The sequence below is a fragment of the Heterocephalus glaber genome, unplaced genomic scaffold (genome assembly GCF_053883595.1).
Source record: "Heterocephalus glaber isolate CG9 unplaced genomic scaffold, H.glaber_assembly_v1.0 deba00000281, whole genome shotgun sequence".
Lineage (NCBI taxonomy): Eukaryota > Metazoa > Chordata > Mammalia > Rodentia > Bathyergidae > Heterocephalus > Heterocephalus glaber.
The window spans coordinates 16644523-16662799 of record NW_028258139.1 but is presented as its reverse complement, the minus strand read 5'-3'; positions in this window follow the sequence as shown (position 1 = coordinate 16662799).

Sequence of the window (18277 nt, the reverse complement as noted above, 5' to 3'; positions counted from 1 at the left end):
ATAAACATATGAAAAATTTTTGAATAATTTGTACTGAATGACAAAGAAAATGGATACATCAAAATATGTGAGAAATAGCTGAAATATATATGAAGGAGAACGATTGACTATATCATAAATAAATTATATATCATAAATAAATTATATATTACATATTATAAATAAACCATATTTTAAAAATAAACCAATGTATATATTAGAAAGGGAGCTGAAAGTCAATGATTCAAGTTTCTATCTAGAATAGAAAAACAAATGAATTGTAAGGAAAGTTGAGGGAGATATTAATAAACATAACAAAAGTAAGAGTAACATTTAATTATAATAGAAATATAAAATAATTAAACTCGGTACTCCTAAGTGAAATATATTGGACATACATGTTTAAATAGCACATTGTTTCTCTGGTGTGAGAAGCCAAAAGCATAAATAAGGACCAAAATATAGAGTAGATAATTGGGAAATGGGAAGAAAATGTTCAAATGAGAAGGGGACAAGGGAGGGGGAAGAGGGAAAGGAAAAAAGGAACAAGAAAAAAAGAGAATAGAAAGAAAAAATGGAAACAAACTTTTATAAATCAGGAAGGGAGAAGAGGAGGAAAAGAGGGGAGGGGAATGAGAAACAGGAAGAAGCAGGATATGTCATGTACAGGTACAAATTCCCTCTGATGAATGTGATCGTTATGTATATCTAAAATGTACCAATAAAAGAGTGTATATAGATATCGATATATATATTTAAAATATAATTAAATTCAGTAAAAGTCATGAAAGTCCAATGAAAATATTAATAAAATTTTAAAACTAGAAATACTAATCAAAGCCTCACATTCTAATTAAGATATAAACTTTACCTGCACGAATACAGTAAATTACCAGGAAAGCAAATGTAAAAATCACATTTTTTTTAAACCCAATGAGGAACTATGGACAAAATGGAATCTAAAAATTCTGAACTGCAGTGATGAGCCCTTCTTAGGTGAGCAAGTGCTCAAGGATATTTTCATGCCTGGAATCAGTTTCTGAGATGGGGTAGTGTGGGTGGGGATAGAACCTGTCAGAGGGCATTTTTAAAAATAAAGCAACTGGATCTTTATAGACCAGAGGGCTTACACATCTGATTTAAATCTGGAAGACACCCAAATAGAAATATAATTCTCTTGCATGGGTATTTTCCTAAGAAAGACACAGTGTTAGAAAAAAACCCAACCAAACAAACAGAAAGATACTCACCGAGCTCAGAGACCTTGAACTTGGGACCCTGTAATCTCATTGTTCAACCTACTGATCTTGATGTCTTACTCTCCCTCAGTGTTATCACAGGCCTAACTCTAAAAGTTAAAATTCCACACCTTGTGAGCTACAAAATATATGAGACAGAAGAATATTTTTTAAATCGTAAGCATTTTTATTTTATTATACATAATTATGGAGTACAATGTGATCGTCTGATATATGTATATAATGTGTAATGATCAAATCAAGGTATTAGCATTTCCATCTCCTTACATCTATCATTTCTTTGTGTTGGGAAACTTTAATCTCTCTTTTAGATCCTTAAAATATACACTGTAAACCATTGTGAGCCACAGTGTACATTAAAACTTATTCCTCTTATGTAACTATTTTGGTACCATCATCTGACTCCCTCTATACTTCCTAGCCTCTAGCAACCACTACCAACTAATATTTATGTAACCTTGGACTGAATGGAGATCCCTTAAGGCATGGATGTAAACAATTTTTGGAAATAGACTGAAAATTAATTTTGTACAACGGGTTCTATGATGGCAGAGCACCTGGACACTGGCAGTAAACACAGAATTTCTGCAAAGAAAAAAAATAAAGAACTCAATGGAGAAGAAGAATATCTTTTGGGCTGGTAACAACAATTTAACAATTGCATGACAGTCTACTGGGCCACGCTAGCTCTCAGTTTTCTCCTCTGTAAAATGGCCAGACGTTGGAAGCCAGGATGTCTAAGTTGCCAAGAGCTTCTGATGATACCAAAAGATTCTAAACCAGACATCCTGGCAATGTTCCTTGTGAGTGCTCTGAGTGCTAGCTCTAATCAGCCATGCAGAAGTCTTTCCTGCCAGGAGTCCTGGAGATTCCCAAAACTGCCTGGTCATGGCAACAAGTCAGGCCAGCTGCATGCTTTGGGGAGGGAGCAGAGGGAAAACTCTGCGGAGGATTTTGGGTGAAGCTGGGCCCAGGGAGCTAGTGCAGACACACCAGCGGCACTGGCAGGGGGCCGGTGCTTGTTGTTAGAGCACCAGTGAGCTCTGGGAATAGAGGTGCAGCCATATGACAGTTTATTAATTGAAGCTGTTACTTGCATGGGAGCAATGAGTACTTATTAACTGATTAACACACTCACACTTTCTTTTTCTTTTTTTTTACCTTTCTGTCCAGTTAGCTTTTGCTTTTTCATAAAAAATGGGGCAATAATGCCTATGTCAATGGCTTATTGTGAAGATCACTGGAGAGGTCTATGAGGCCTTGCCTCTAGTTCTGGAACCAGAAAGTGCTTAGCAGAACTGGTGTCATTGGAGGTCTATTCTAGTGACTCTAATCACGAGCCTCTCAAGTCTTTGTTCTCAGCTGGCATTGACCAAATTGAGTTTTCCTAAGACCTCATCCTATTTGTTGAACTTTTCTATCAGAACAATAATGAATCCTGGTCTGTCTCCATTTAAAGTAAGAGATGGTCCCATTTGCCCAGGACTGAGGCAGCCTCAGGGCATGAGACTCCCACTTCTAAAACAGGAGCAATCCAAGGCAAACTGAAACAAGTTGGTCACCCTCAAATGAGCTGGCGGAGAACAAGTAACACGCGTGAGAAGCTGCCTGCAGTCTGGTCCATGTGTGGAGAATATGACTCATGTTTCCTGATTCACAGAAGCTTAGACTTCCTACACCCATCAAACAGAAGGGTACTAGCAGGGCAGGGTACGGGTAAAGGCCAATGGCTGGGTTCCAACCAGGTTTAGCTACTCAGAGCCCAAATTTCTTAGACGTAACTTTCTTCTACTTTGTATCCTTCACTAGATTCATTTGATAATGTCTTGTTTAGGATTTTTTAACTATACGTATTCATGATAGCTTGGTTTGAATTTTTCTTTCTACTATGGTCCTTACCTGGTTTGAATAAGGAGGTTATATTTGCCTCAAAAATTAGTAGGGGAAAAAGTACAGCAGCATTCATGTCTTAGTCACTTTCTCATGGCTGGGACACAACACGCCACACTCACAGCTTAAGGGAGGAGAGGTTCACGTTTTCAGTCCATGGTTGGCCAGCTCCAAGAAAGAACATTCCTGGGCAGAGGAAAGCTCCTCACCTCATGAAGGCAGGAAGCAGAGAGAGAAGGGAGGAACCAGGGAGAGACAGACCATCCAGTAAGGCCCCCAGTTACCCACTTCTGAGCAGAATCCACCTCTGAACAGCGAGTCAGCTGTAGTGCCCATCTGGTTCAATCTCCTTCCAGTAGTCCCACCTATGAACACATGAGGCATTTGGGGCACAGTCTTGATCTCAATCATACTATACATTAAATTGGAATTACAATTATACCTCTTTACAGCAGCTTCACTTTCCTCAGTTTTGGTTACCTGTGGTCAATCATGGTTCAAAAATATTAAAGGGGAATTCCTAGCAACAAACCATTCATAAGTTTTAAATTATGGTTCTGAGTAGCATAATGAAATGTTATGCTGTTCCAGTCCACCCACCCTGGATGGGAATCATCCCTTTGTTCAGTGTATCTACTCTGGATGTGCCCAGACACTTAGTATCCATCTAGGTTATCATATTGACCCACTATGGGATCCCAGTGCTTGTGTTCAGTAGCCATTATTTTACTTAATAATGGCTCCATGTTGACAATTCAAATATTCCAAAAAAGAAGCTGTGAAGTGCTTCTTTTAAGTAAAAAAGTGGAAGTTTTTGACAAAAAATCAAATGCTGGAGTTGATAAGATCTATACTAAATTATGTTGCTAATCTCTTACTATGCCTAATTTATAAGTTAATGGGGACCTATTTAATTTCTATTCCCTCAGTGGTTGGCAGATCTGAAACTATGACAGAATTCAAAACTTATTTTTCTAAGAATATTTTATTTTCCGTATTTTTAAATTTATTGACATGCTGTATTCATATTGTCCTGTTACTAATGTCTTCATATTTGTAGTTATATCTCTTTTTATTCTTGTTTATAATTACCCTCTATCATTTTTCATTGATCAAATTTATCACAGTCTAAATTATTAGCATTTCAAAGAAACAAATATTGTCTCTCCTATATTTGTTCCCTAGGTCATTATTTGCTAGCTTTATATTTATATTTCTTATATTTTGGGGGGGAGGAAATAATTGTTATTTTATCCTTTTTCAGATTCCCTATGGCTTAATTCTTGGATTGTAAGTCTATCTGCCCCTCCCCAGTGTAAAAACATCATAGTTTGGTAGATTATACTCATATTATTACCAATTTACAAAATACTGACAATTGTCTATTACAGTTTCTTCTTTGAACCTTGAATGATTTAGAACTTGATGTGCTTCCAGTCTTCTTAGGATGCAAAGGATGTCAGCTATTTGCCACTTCAGGTCTTGCTCCATCTGGCTTCTACCAGTTTTCTGCCTGGTAAGCTAATAAGAGGGAACCGTATCTGCTGGCTCCCTGAGAAAGGAGTGAAATCAGATATGCATTCCTCAGTCTCTCTTTCCATTCCTCTACTCCATTTGGAGCACATATATTACCCTGAACTCACAGTATTTCCCTTTTTTTTTGTACCGGAGATCAAACTTGGGTCCTTGCACTTGCGCAGCAGGCAGCGAAACCACTGAGCTAAATCCCCGCTCGAGTGTTTCCATTTTTTAACCACTCTATTCTCTGTCTTCAGCTGAAAAGGTAAATTCCACAACAGCAAAATCTCCTCCTATGAAGCACAAAGCCCACTGTGGATCAACAGACCCATGGTCCCTGGCTCCTGGGGGGAAGATGTGAAGGAGCCATCAACTGCTTCCTAGTACACCTGAGGAAACTGAGGCCAGGTAAGCAAGGAGACTTGTTAAAGGCCAAGCATCTCCTAAAAGGCTGAGCCTGAACTCACACCCCAAGCCCTGGGTTCCTTCTGGCATGGCATGAAGTTAGCCAAAGGAAGGCATGAAGTTAGCCAAAGGAAGACCTGAAGAAACAAGAGGGCAGACTGTGCCCGGACCGGAGTGGAAGAAGAGGCACAGAAATTCTGTGAGAAAGGAAGGAAGTACCCACAAATCTGAACTGCTGCTGTGTGCGATTTTTCTGAATTCCACACAGACCCTGTGATCTCTGTGCCTCTCCTATCAAGCCTGCACAGCTGGTGAGTTAATTAAATGACGCAGTGTCCAAGTGGCCTGAGAAGGTGTTCCTTTTCACTGCCAAACCTGACTTCTTTACAGTGGAGATTTTCAAAATAGAATAAACAGTTTCCCAAGAAGCTAAGGAGAAGTTATTTTCCTGAGGTCAGGCCTAAGTAGGAAATATCTGCCAGGGATAGATGCCCAAATCATGGTCTCCAGCACCCAGGGTCCTCGACTCTGGTCATCTTGAAGGCTGGCATGGCAAATTCCATTTCATCCTCCTATTCCTGTAATCCTCCAGGGACCACAACCAAAGCACCGCAGCGGAACATAGTGACACTGTGGAGAAACCACTGGGGGCTGTAGAGAGGAGGGAGCTTGTCACAAGTACTAAACAGTTTGATCAACTATACTTCTAGAAATAAAGAATTTCCAAAGAGAATTTTTTCTCATAATTAGTTTTTTTAAAACTCACAATTTGTTTAAAATAACTACTTATAAAGGATTTGAAGCCATTGATCTTGGGCCAGAGTTATAACCAAATCCCACCTCCTTCGATTCCTGTCCTCCTTGAACTTGCTTCTGACAGGAGCATTCCACCCCTGGGAATGCCTACTCTGCACCAGGTGCCTGTGCCGGCTTCACATACTAGTGCTCAGAAATGAAGCTTCCCATAAGTCCTGCCCTGGGGGCACCTTACATTTTGCAAAACCCTTTAATGAGTTTGTTGCTTATCGTTTCCTTGTAGGAGGACAACCACTGAGGTGCATGGAAAGTGAATCAATCCGCTCAGTGTCCATCCAACTACTCAGAGCCTCAGCATTAGATGCTCACCTGTCCCATGTGTTGCCCTAAGGACTATGCACATGTCCCCCTGTGTCCATAAGCTTCTTCAAACAGCTCATTCATTTCCCTGTCTACCATATTGATCCTGGCGAATGGCACAATAATAGCCGTTGAGTTAAAATATCTACATGTTGGTTTGAATGAATGAATGGAAATTTACCTCAACAGGAAAGCCTAAAAACTTTATCATGACTCTTCTGTGTGATGTCAGACAACTCAGTTCCTCTTGTTGGTCCTTGTTTAGCTACCTGTCATGAGTTCTTCAAATTCTGTGATTTCTCATTTCTTTCTCCATGGCAAAATTCTCTGTGTGCTGCAGCACAGCAAAATGGAAAAGGGGATGTCTTCCCACTTCACTAAACCAGATCAGAGACACACAGAAAGAAAGGACAGAAAACTTGGTATGAGGACCCCAGATGGCCTGGACAGTAGGCTGGCTGCATAATTTATGGGGCCTGGTGTTATATATTTTTAAAGAATTTCACAGTGGTGACAGCATTAAATTGAGAACAAGTCTGCACAAGTGGTACATTTGTAAAGCTGCCCCTGAAAGCAGCAAACACAATTGAAACATGTAACTCTTATGAGAGCCCTGTCAGAAATATTTACCAGGTGGGGTCCAGGGCTCTAAACACGTGGCTCATAGGCTTTTAGAAATAGTGGTGATGGTGGGTGGCAGCAACTTCTTCCTCTATTGGATCTTTGAATCTACCTGTTAAGTTATAGAGCCATATAACTGTAATTGATTTAGGAAAATAAGTTTCAACCCTCAGGAGATACTTGGCAACATCAGCAGATGTATTGTGCAGTCACCTCTGTGAGAGGGAATATGCAAGTTAAGACCAGGGAGGCCAGGGATTTAGCTCAGTGTTTTCGCCACCTGCTGCACAAGCTCAAGGACCAGAGTTCAATCCCCGGTACCAAAAAAACAAAAACAAAAACAAAACAAAGACCAGGGATGCCGTCAAACACCCTACAATGCACAAACCAGCCCTGGATGACAGAACTGGCTCTAAATGTACATAACCCTAAGGATGATAAACTTTGATTTGGGTGTATACTTCCTCTGAAACCTAACAAATGAAGCAGCCCTAGTCATCTTTGGCATAACTTTCACCATATGGACGGCATGAATCTCATCAGTGCCTAAGCACATATACTGCTTCATGCTCAATCAGTCCAGAGAGACTGATGCTGTTAATATGTAGTCAATAAGGTGATATTCTGTGGAATTTCAAATGGTCCAGATATCTTAAGACTATATGATGATGGGAAATCTAAGATTGCCATGACTTTGGGCAGGGCTAGAAGTATACGTGGTTATCTGTCCCATGTGAATGCAAACTTTTATGGTCCTACTTTTTTATTAAGACTTTAAAAAATGACCACGTCCACCATATTAATGGCCTTTACAAGGATACATATGAAACTTATGCAGTTTTTTAATTAAGTGGGGAAAGGGATAGGATGTGAGTTATTTGTAAATGGGAAAGAAAGAATGGACAATCCAAGCGTGTTTACACTCAAGCATAAAACCAACAGAGAGAGCTTTTATACCAGTGATGGTGACAATGGCAGAAAACAGTATTCCATAAAATTGGGGATGCGATCAGCTGGTCTTTCCCACTGGAGGTGTCCAGGCCTGCATGCTCAAGGAAGAGTTAGAAATGTAGAGCAGATCTAGAAGAAAGGATGGTGGTTGATGAACTTCCCATCTAGCACACCTGGGTACAGTTACCCAACAGGTACAACCAGAGAAAGTGAAGTACAAGGCAGCAGGGGGCAGAGTCCAGTTCCCCAAGAGAAGGGAAGCCCTGGGGATAGATGATGCCTTCAGGACAGCTGCACAGAATGAATGAGTGCAGTGGGTCCAGGAGAAAGCCCTGAGGACCCCCGATCTTTAGAGGAAGAAAGACAATATCAAGCCCATTCAAGAAACAAAAATATGCCTAAAAAAATGTGAATAACCAGAAGACTGGGACATGAAGACAGCTAGGACAGAAGAGAATATCAAAGCCCTGAGTGAACTGAAGTTTCAAAGACAATAGAGAGACATTGCAAAATAAAGGCTGAAAGATTTTTTTTTTAAACATAGCCCATGATTTGTGCTCTTATCGTAAGATAATGCATTGCATTTCAGTAAATGGGTTTCGGGAGTATGAAGTACAGAAAAAGCAAATGAGCGATCCCTCTAATACCTATCCCTGCTCCACCACTGACCATGTCCATGACCATGAATATCTGCAGCTGTTTGGCCTCAGTCTACCATAGAGAGAATCAGGTCCTCACATGTGATTTGCAAGGTTTTATAATGCTTAAGTGACAAGAAAAATGTAAGGGGCTCTTTAAACTGTTTACTCGTTCTTTAATATATTGACTGAAGCTAATGTGGGAGATTTGAGCTACTAATCATTGAATGCAGGTATAGACTATGGACTTTTTCTTTTCTTTGTTGTCTTTTCAGTACTGGGGATTGATCCCAGGGCTTCATCCATGCCAAGCAAGTGCTCTACCACTGAGCTACATCCCCAGCACTGACTGTGGTGTCTTTATGGGAAGTCACTTTCCTCATTTCCATCTGGACAACACACAGCTCAAGCCAATGGTATTTTCCAAACTAATGAAAAGGGGCTTCGAAATGTTCAAAAAATAAGTGCTGATGGAAGCATTTTCAAAAAGCTATTTCAGGTGACAAGTCCTGATCTGTCTCCACCCTGGGAAGCAGGGCTCTGAAGATACTTACACTGGTCCCTTCTGGGGCTCACCAGCCTACGATCAAGGCCTAGTCTCATTGTTATTCCCTTCCCAGAAACTTGCACATCATCTAGCAACAAGAAAGAGTCCAAAAGATGTGCCAAATGGTGGATACCAAGAAGAAGAAAGTGTACACTGAAAATAAATGAAGTAAAGAACAACAAATGACAGTTACTTGTACCCTGGAAGAACTGGAAAGAATTTGTGGTAAAGGAAGTAATTGATCAGAATTTTGAAGGAAGAAAAGACTAGATGGGTAGGAAAAACGACATTGTCACTCTAGAGGAAAGAGTAAACAACAGAACAGAATCAAGAAAATGTGGGCATGCTGGGAGCAATGACTATGTTATTTCCAATGGATCCTGAAGTTTTGTGCGGAGAGCACTTGCTATGTGCCAGGCACATGCCAGACATTTTCAGTTATCTTGGAGTAGAAAGAGCATGAGCCCCAAAGATGGCCCAGAGTGACAGGTGACAAGGTGGGCTCTGGATGTGGGCCCAATGTGTTCTAAGCCCAGCTCTGCAACCTACAAAGGCGTGGTGTTGGGCAACCTAGTGAATTTCTTACGGCCTTAGGTGTGAGGAGTCTATGATGTAATGAATCACCCAGCATTGGCCTTAGTAGGTGCTCAAACAATGTTTGCCTTATCTCTTCTATCAGAGTCCAGTGATCCCGGGCAAACTTTGGGAATGTTGAGGGCCTTAAACATTCTCATTTGTTCTTTCTGTATGGTAAGGACCAAGGGAATGCAGACTGTCATTATTATGCCAAAAAAATGCAAAGAACACTCTTTTCCTCCCAAGGCAGGTCTTCACAGGAGCCTTAACATGGTGCAAAATTCCAGCTCCTCAACTCTCTTTCCTACCTCTATTCTTATCTCCTGTCACATACATAGGATGCTTCTCTTGCTGCAGTGACTGACATGAGGAGGCAGGGCTGGGAGCAATCAGAAACAGACAGAAACCCCTGCCTGAAGGATCTGGAATGGGGGATCTAGAATTCAGGTTCCTCTGGTCCCTGCTCCCCAGGGTTCTCCCAGTACCCTTAGAGCAGGGCAGGCCACAGGCCACATACCCTCTCCTTGCCTCTGGTTTTGTGGCCCTGGAAGGTCCACTTCAAGGAGTAAATTATTGTTAAACAGAATACACTCTTATTTGAAAAATGCATGCATATCTGATATTTTATTCCACATATATCAGCCTCCATTTCTCATTTCATGATAATACTTTAAAATCAATTGAACTTTTGCCCATCAAAGCTTATGTATAAAATAGATGCTCCAAGTATAAATCCACACTGGGTATCTGTTTCCTTAGCACGCGGTACAGCTTGGAACATGCCCAGATTTTCTGAGTGAAATGTGAACCTCGGCCTGGGAAACAGGAAACTTTAAATTATGGCACTGAAGCCTGGGACTTGAAATCAATCCTTCCCTTGTTTCTTATTTCATTTTCCATGCAGTTTCATCAAGATCATCTCATTTAATCTTCATAACCACCCCACAAAGGAAGGGGGAAGGGTGGGGTGTTGTTTCTATTTCATGATGAAGGAACTGGGGTCCAGCGAGGTGACTGGATTTGGCTGCAGCCTCCTTGGTTGCCATGGTGAATTTGAGGCCAGAAAAGAAGATGTACATAGTGTCAAAGTGAGGAGCATTGTACGGTGCTCTGGCAGAGAGAAATCGAAGGATTGATGAGTCCTGGGGGTGGGAACCACAGCCTGGAGGGTCACAGCGGCCCCCGCTTCACTTCAGTGACTGGCAGCCACCACCCAGGCAAGGAGGACTTTCTCATTGCAAATTCTAGTCCAAAGGGGTTCGGCCCAACACAGGGCCAGCTGTTTAAACAAACGACAAAAAAAAAAAAAATCCGAAGGTGATCTAGTTGGCAAGATGAAGTCTCAGAAAACAAAATTACAAAAAGATCAAATTATATAATGAAGTAGCTCTGTTCACCTTCTTTAAAAAATAACAACAACAACAACAAAATAAGACAAGCAGGATGCTACTTTAGTTTCCTGCATGTAAATGTTACTGGATGATAACCCAACCCAAAGAGCAGCACTAATGAGCAAAACATCTCCAGATGGTGGCCTCCAGGTGAGTTTGTGGGTCCCAGCCTCCACCTCCAACCCTTCCATACCTGGTGAAGGTGCACAGCAGTGGCCTCCTTGCTTCTGAGTGGCTGCCTCTGCATTCTGAAGCCTGGGAAGGAGATATTCCTAGTCCTGGAGGCATCTTGGGGACAGGGGTAGCTTCGAGGTAATTGGTCCTATCTCACAAAAGTGAGTGGCTCTGCCCCATGAGGATAAATGAGCAAGCTGAAAATTGATAAGGGGCCAACAGCCTCCAGGAGCTGACTGGCAGGTCCTTGAGAACAGGCTGACGGCTAATGGCAGCAATCCTCTCTGAAGTCCTCAGACGGCCTCCTGTGGCCGTGGATTTCTCACGTGAAAATAAACATGACTCATTGTCTTACACCACCATGAGCCTGCTGGCAGAGCAGCCAGAGGAAGGGTGCCCTGCTGAGGCCACATGGCCCTATGAGGTGAGTTTGGCAAGCAAGCCTAAATCCAGGTGAGGCCACACCACATGAGCTCTGGCTTGGTGGTCTCTCCAGTTCCCTAATAGCAGTGCAGAGGCTGTAGTTTGTGGACTCCATAACCACCTGCCTCTACCTGTTTGCTAAAGCCCTTTCAGGTTTGGCCAGCACTGCTCAATGTTTTTCTGAACCTCTTGTAGCAGGAGTGGCTAAGTGGCTTAGCTCTGACTGATAAAACTTGGGCCAGCCCCAAATGGGAGTGGACCTTCTCTAATAAAATGGATTAAGTCACACCAGAAGACAGCCTTCTTTCTTCTTTCCCCTGAATAGCACCAGCCATCCTGCAACCATAGGGATAAAGCTAAATGGAAAGAAAGAGGTTGGGTCCTGGCCCGAGGCCCCAGCACTGGTCTGAGCACAAGTGACCCCGCCTTGGGTCACACCTCCTTCTGGCTTTGCAGGGGGACCACCATAACCAACCACCACACAGTGGGAGGCTCAGACAGCTGCTCTTCAATCTCTTCCTTTCTGGAGGGTAGAAGTTCGAGATCATGGTGTGAGCAGGGTCAGTTCCTTCCAAGGACGGCAAGGACTCTGTTCCCTGCCTCTCTCCTGACCATGGAGACCCCACCTGCTCCCTGTGCCTTCACATCATCTCCTTCTGGGTTCATTATGTGCAGCCGTCCTGGATTAGTGCTCACCCTAATGGCTTCATTTGCATCTAATTTCCCCTTGTAAAGACCTATCTTCAGATAAAGTCACACCCTAAAGAACTAGGGATTAGGACTCCAGCGTATGGATTTGGGGGGACAAATGTAGCCTGTAACACCACCCACTGTGGGGTTCTCTGGGGTTTTCTGCTATCCTCGAAGCTGTTTGTCCTGTGGTACCGGTTTTCAGTAGGACTGGCCACAGAGGTCATGGCCACTCCTGGTGGCACTGGTTTGCATGAGAGGAACATGAGCCCCTGCCATAGGAGAAGGCCCAGGGCGAGGTCACCTAGCCAGCCAGCAGCACACACTATGCCTGGTGAACACCTCCACAGCAGGCAGCCAGGCCACACAGCTCACCTCCCAGGACCTTCCGGGCCTTCCTGGCCTGTGTATGTGCCCACAAGGACCTCCATCAGCATGGTCCGTGCGTGGCAATTTGGCACAGCTGGAAAGCAGCTGTTATTAGCCTCTCCCCAGCCAAGGGAAGCTCCTTATGTTGTGAGTGAAACAGGGGTGCAGTGAAGGGCCAGGGGTCACCCTGGGCTGAGGCCCCAGAGCACAAGCTTTTGAACCAGAGTCCCACTCTGCTCCTTGCTCACTTGCTGTGTGCCTTTCAGTAAGCAAATGCTTTCTCTGTGCCTCTCCTTCTTCATCTCTGAAGAGGACTGATGATCCCCAAACTTACCCGCTTGGGTTATTGTAAAGAGTAAGGACAAATGTTTATGAAACCTGGAAGAGTGCCCGGCATTTAATTTAATACCCATGTTTAATATGTGTGTTTGTTTTAAATTGTTGTGCTAGCTGCAACATTTCATCCAAACCACAGGCCCTTTACAGAAAACAGAAGTCAGAGCTGCCCAAGAGCCTCCTGTTATTTTTTTTTTCAGCCTCCTGTTATTTTAAAAGTAATAGTAAGTTGAAAGCGGGAATGAAATCGAACAATGAGGTTACTTGCAATCAGGTGACTCTTGGAACTTTGATGGTGAAGAGCAAAAAATCACAGAGAAAATCACCACTGAGTCCTCTTCGAAGCCTCCCTCTTACTGCTCACAGCCTGGCATTTTAACGAGGGACCAAGGGACAGGACCAGTGCCACTGTCTGACTCTCTCTCACTTAGCCTGTTAGTTTCCAGTCCAACTCAGGGGAGGGAGAGGTGATCAGGAGTCACAGCCCTGAAAGGCCCCCTCTCCTTTCCTTTCTCCCCTCTGCAGAGAATGCTGCTTTTTCTAGAGTCCAGAATCACCTATTTCCAAGAACTGTCAATGCCGAGGACCTACCAAGTGTACAGCACCATACCCACCTCTGGGGTACAGAGATGAATGAGGCTGGGCTTGCAGGTGACAGGCACAGGGCGGTTACACAGTGTTATGTTGCGGTAGAGCTGATCCAGGATGATGGGGCCCCAGGGAGGGACATTGCACCTGACCCGAGCTAGGGAAGACTTCCTGCCAGAGTAACCTAAAGCTTAATATTCCAGCCACATCAGGTCATTTCTCTGACTCAAACCTGACAGTTAAGCTTTGAGAGTGCAACTCCTTGTCCTGAGAAAGGCCTAGAAGCTCCTCGCTGTCTCTGAGCACATCTCCACCTGCTGCTCCTTTCCTATTCCCCTGTAGCCACACTGTCAAAGCGTGTCCCAGAGCAGGGCCTGTGCTCAGGCCAGTCCCTGTGCTGGAAGGTTCCCCTCCAGACCTCACCTTCTTATCTCCACTCCATCATTGCCAGGGTTTATATGCTCAGCAATACCTGTGGTGGGCACACCTTAAAACTATACCTCCTCTTGTCTTCTCAAGAGACTCAGATCCTACTTTACCTCTTGCTTTGTGGTTATTAGGGTTATTTATAACTCCATGATCAAAATACTACATCGTTTTAAATATTTCATTCTTTCTATGCTTCATCTCCTCTTATTAGCTATATGATCATAAAAATTGTCTCTTCCTGCTCGCTGGGGTAGCCTCATTCCTTAGATCAGTATCTGGTATATAAAGTGTGCTACTGATGTTGGGAATGGATGGATGAATGAAGGTAGGACTCAGAGGGTATGGGGAATAACTATGAAGAGAAGATCCAGACCCACATAGTCCCTGAAAGACATTCCACCCTCAAGCTCAGTGAACCTTCATGTGAAACCTCAGAATACACAAAGTGTACCAGGACTCGAGGAGGCATTCAGGGCCCTTCAGCTCCACTTGAGCCAACCACAGCAAGTGGGGCTGCTCTTCCCAGCTGGCATGGGTCCCTGAGGAGTCCCCGCCAGAACAGACCCAGTCCCTGCCTTTGGGGCACTCAATGGCCAGCTGGAGGAGATGGCTACAGACACACCTCCTGGAGCCAGGAATGCTGCTTAGTGGGGGTACCTGCTGGGTTCTGGACCTGGTGCCTCAGCTGAGAAGTCACCTCAGTCAGTGAGCACTTCCAGAAGCTTGAGTACCATCTACCACCTTGATTGCCACACAGGCAGATGGGTTGGCCGATACAGACTAAGTAAGAACAGCCACTCGACTGCTTGTCAGGTTCAAACATAGGCTCTCCTAAGTGTTAATGACAGTAATTTTGATGAAAATTGGTAAAAGTAGGAAATAGGTAAAAAGTGAACCTTTCGATAGTGCAGAGAAGAAATCTTTTATACTATAAAAATCATCACAAAGGTGGTAGCTCAAAGCAACATACATTTCATCTGTTGCAGTTCTGGATGGCACATGAACTCAGTCATGGGCTAGCACCAAGGTTTGGGCAGCCCCCTCCCCTGCCCACCTCTGAATGCTCTGGGGAGAACCTGCTTCTTGCCTTGTGTGGCTTTGAGAATTGCACCCCTTGGTTCCTGGCTCCTTCCTCTGCCTTCAAAGCCAGCAGCAGAACACAGTGTGTTGCTTCCATGATCACTTCTCTGCTTCCGTCTGTGTCTGCCTTCCTTCTGTAAGAATATTCACAATTGCTTTTGCGGCCCATTGGGCTGACCCAGGATGATCTCTTCACTCTAAGGTCTCTGACATAACAACATCGGCAAAGTCTCTTCGCCATATAAGGTGATAATTCCAGGTGCCAGGGCTTAGAATCTGGATGTCTTTCAGGGCCATTTTTCAGCCTTCCACAGCTTGCAACTCAGGTAACCTTTATGACAGAGGAAGGATTGGGTTACTGGGTTGAGATTTGAAAGATAGGAAGCCATTTGTGGTGGCAAAATTGGAGAAGAACCTTCCTAGAGGGGAAAAACAGCACGTGCAAAGACTCAGAGGAGAAAGAAGGGAAAGATCATGAATTTTCCTCCTTGATGAGCCAACTGAGCCCAAACAGGAAGTTCTGGGGAGCCCCAGTCATGGTGTGGTGGCCTGGAGCAAGGTCACCTTGACTTCTAAACTAAAACAGGCATGATATTAGGTGAGATCAGCCGGGGCTATTCTCTAACACATCTTCAGAGGCACCTGCAGAAATAACTTCACGGGGTTACAGTTCACTACTCTATCATTTTCAATTCATATAGCAGGTCAAGGTGAAACTGCATTTTCCAGCATTGTTTCTTTTTAATAGAAACACAGCTGATTTTCCATGATCTTAGTCATGTCTGTCTCAGTGACCACTCCAGAGCAACTCTCTTGAGTTGGGTGCCATGTTGACCAGCATCCTCTCCTTGGCTCACTTCCATGAGGAAGAGGCATTTTCTAGGAAGAGATGGCATCACATGCACTAGTCCTGGGTCTTTTCCCCACCCAACCTCCACTCAGTGCTCCTTGCTCTCCACCAGTGATCTAGACACCTTGGCTAACGCTGCCTTATCCAGGGATGTGGCACCACAATTGCTGGACCCTGGCTTCTCTCTCTCCTATTGCTCTCTATCACTAGGTATTTTGGACCATGGCACGAGGATGCAAGGGTATGAATGCAGTTCCATTTTGCCTAAGGAAAAGGCCTAAGGTCTACACCTGCTGAAATTGGAGAAGAATAATATTTAGGCTTAGATTTTAACTGTGCTTGCTAACATCAAGTATCTTTGAATGAGCCAATCAATGATTTACGGACACCCTTGTGGAGAAAGGTTGCAACTTCTCAGGAATATCTGGGCCAAACAACTCTCAGAAAAGTGGGGAAATTTGCTAAAGAATGATGTAGCTTGAACTGTGAGCTGACAACCATCACAGACAGGTGCATAGGCAGGGGAAATTAGCAGGACTTCAAAATCATCCATGACAGTCCACCCTTTGCACAGTTCTGACCTCAGCCATGGGTATTTGGATAGGGTTCTCACTCAACATACTTAAACTATGTTCCTGGAATGTGCACGTTCTCTTTCTCTGTGTGCATGTGTCTTTTTTTCCTGTTTCTCTTCTGTGTTTCTAACAGCCTCAACTATCTGCTGCTAAAATATAAGGTGAATTATTAATTGGACAAAGTTTAACTAAGGCAAGAAAAACCCATGTTAAATGTACTGTAAAAATTTTAGATCAACAGTCCTCACCTCAACAGGTGTTTCCTATCTGCCATTATTGAGAGCTCACTAATTTGCCAGTAAACATCTGCAATCAAAGGATAGATACATAGCAGTTCTGTTGCCTAATGAGATGTTGATTTCACTGGGTCTTTCTGCTAAAAAAAGAGTCCATCCTGAAATAATGGTTGACCTATGCTCTTAGCACGCATTTCCGTTTCCCACATATACTCTTAGCATGCATTTTCTCACACTCAGTACCTCAACTGGCACCTTGAACTCCACTCACCTCCAGAATTATGATATAGAGACATGCACGGCATTGCTTCAGTCCCAGGGGCCTACTGTGCAATGAAGGAGACAAGGCAGCAGCTGCATGGCTCATGGTATTTACTGTTTCTGTGACGTGCTATGCCATCTAGAAGTGGCCTCTTTGATAGCTGATGATTACAAAGGCTTCCTTTGGATATCTAAGGAGCTTCCCCTCACTAATGGGTTAGAGGCAGTATGGAAAGTAGGAAGAAAAAAAATCACTGGAGGACACTGCACCTGAATGAAGAACTTTCCACTAATTAATTTCACTGATGGTCTCATCTCTTTGGGAAAGATGACCTATAGACAGGCAGCTTTTTTAATTTTAATTTTTTAATCATACATTGATAAAGATGCTTATAAATGTCTATGGGATTAGAAGTGATGCTATGATTTATAAATATAAACTTTGAAATCAGTAGCGTTGCTTTGTGGATCACTTGCTATGGAAAACACCTCTTCTTTCTCCTGGTCAGTGTGACCACATGCTCAGGAAGTGAGGACAAGCAAGGAAGCACTTTGTTTTGGAAACTCACTTTCAGGGTTCTTTGTTAAGAGCTTCTCTTCGCAGAAATCAGTTTGTACTCTGAATACACCTAAATTCCCACAGGATTTTCTACAAATTTGCTATGTGGTCTTGGGAAAGTTGATCAAGCCCTCTGACCTTTTCTTGATGTTGTGGAATAGATAGCATATATGTGCTAAAAGCCATCTGAGAAGCATCTAGTCTAATTTCTTATCTCACAGAAGAGAAAGGTAAGTTCCCAAAAAGGAGGAAAGGTTTGAGTGCTGTTTCTAGAAGACTTTTGCTTCTAAATCCTAAACAATTCACCAAAGCACTGCAGAGAGCACCAATAGTAGATGCATAGAGACAGCCCAACCTGACAGATACAGACAGATGTTCCCTGAGAAGTGCCTTTGAACAAGAGAGACAGAGCCCTGCAGTGTGCTTCAGAATCCTGTTCATTTCAAGCTAAGTCTAATCCCCTAGCCAGGCGCTAAGGAGGAGGACAAGCTTCCAGCTTGGCGGGGCATGGTGGAAACTTCCACCTTCCTGAGACTGACACTCTGAGACCCTGACCATCAAGTGGGACATTTTATCTTCTGAGTGTCATTGAAGGCAGCCTTGATTCTACTTCTTGAAAGAGCTGCATTAGGAGTAGAAAGAGGAAAGAATAAGTGCCAAGAAAGAACCTTGGTACTAAGAAATCTATGCTTAGACACCAAGGATTTTGAATCTGGGAGGACAGGAATATTTGCCTGTTCCCCAGTTCATATTTACAAAGAAATATTTTAATAAATACCTTTGGTGCCAACCTAATTTTTTCAGCCTCCTGCATAA